This window comes from Lupinus angustifolius, chromosome LG06 (assembly GCF_001865875.1).
Source record: "Lupinus angustifolius cultivar Tanjil chromosome LG06, LupAngTanjil_v1.0, whole genome shotgun sequence".
In the NCBI taxonomy this organism is placed as follows: Eukaryota; Viridiplantae; Streptophyta; class Magnoliopsida; order Fabales; family Fabaceae; genus Lupinus; species Lupinus angustifolius.
Window position 1 is genome coordinate 11,591,222 of NC_032014.1, and position 1,805 is coordinate 11,593,026.

Consider the following 1,805-nt stretch of genomic DNA (forward strand, 5'->3'; position numbering starts at 1 on the left):
TGAGGAAGAGGATGAGGACGAGGACGAGGTTAGGATGGGGATGAGGATGAGGGTGAGGATGAGGATAGGAGGATGATGAGAATGATGATAGGATTAAGAGGAGGATGAGGAGGAGGATGAGGATGAGGAAGAGGATGAGGAAGAGGATGAGGAAGAGGATGAGGAAGAGGATGAGGAAGAGGATGAGGAAGAGGATGAGGAAGAGGATGAGGAAGAGGATGAGGAAGAGGATGAGGAAGAGGATGAGGAAGAGGATGAGGAAGAGGATGAGGAAGAGGATGAGGAAGAGGATGAGGAAGAGGATGAGGAAGAGGATGAGGAAGAGGATGAGGAAGAGGATGAGGAAGAGGATGAGGAAGAGGATGAGGAAGAGGATGAGGAAGAGGATGAGGAAGAGGATGAGGAAGAGGATGAGGAAGAGGATGAGGAAGAGGATGAGGAAGAGGATGAGGAAGAGGATGAGGAAGAGGATGAGGAAGAGGATGAGGAAGAGGATGAGGAAGAGGATGAGGAAGAGGATGAGGAAGAGGATGAGGAAGAGGATGAGGAAGAGGATGAGGAAGAGGATGAGGAAGAGGATGAGGAAGAGGATGAGGAAGAGGATGAGGAAGAGGATGAGGAAGAGGATGAGGAAGAGGATGAGGAAGAGGATGAGGAAGAGGATGAGGAAGAGGATGAGGAAGAGGATGAGGAAGAGGATGAGGAAGAGGATGAGGAAGAGGATGAGGAAGAGGATGAGGAAGAGGATGAGGAAGAGGATGAGGAAGAGGATGAGGAAGAGGATGAGGAAGAGGATGAGGAAGAGGATGAGGAAGAGGATGAGGAAGAGGATGAGGAAGAGGATGAGGAAGAGGATGAGGAAGAGGATGAGGAAGAGGATGAGGAAGAGGATGAGGAAGAGGATGAGGAAGAGGATGAGGAAGAGGATGAGGAAGAGGATGAGGAAGAGGATGAGGAAGAGGATGAGGAAGAGGATGAGGAAGAGGATGAGGAAGAGGATGAGGAAGAGGATGAGGAAGAGGATGAGGAAGAGGATGAGGAAGAGGATGAGGAAGAGGATGAGGAAGAGGATGAGGAAGAGGATGAGGAAGAGGATGAGGAAGAGGATGAGGAAGAGGATGAGGAAGAGGATGAGGAAGAGGATGAGGACGAGGATGAGGAAGTGGATTAGGAGGATGAGGATGAGGATGATGATGAGGATAGGAAGAGGATGAAGATGAGGGTGAGGATGACGATAGGATGAGGATGAAGATGAGGATGAGGATGAGGATGAGGATGAGGATGAGGATGAGGATGAGGATGTGGAGGAGGATGAGGATGAGTATAAGATGCGAATGAGAACGAGGATGAGGATAGGAGGAGGATGAGGATAGGCGAGAATGAAGATAGGTTGAGGATAAGAATGATGATGAGGACGAGGATGAGGATAGGATAGAATGAGGATTAGGATAGGATGAGGATGCGAACCAGGATAGGATGAGGAGTAGAATGAGGTAGAGGATGAGGATAGGATGAGGAGGAGGATGAGGATGAGGAAGAGGAAGAGGATGAGGATGAGGATAGAATGAGGACGATGATGAGGATGAGGATAGGATGAGGATGAGGACGATGATGAGGAAGAGAATGAGGAAGAGGATGACGATGAGGATAGGAGGAGGATGAGAATGAGGATAGGAGGAGGACGAGGAAGAGGAAGAGGATAGGATGAGGACGAAAATGAGAATGAGGATAGGAGAGGATGAGGATGAGGATAGGATGAGGAGGAGAATGAGGACGAGGATAGGATGAGGATAGGATGAGGACAA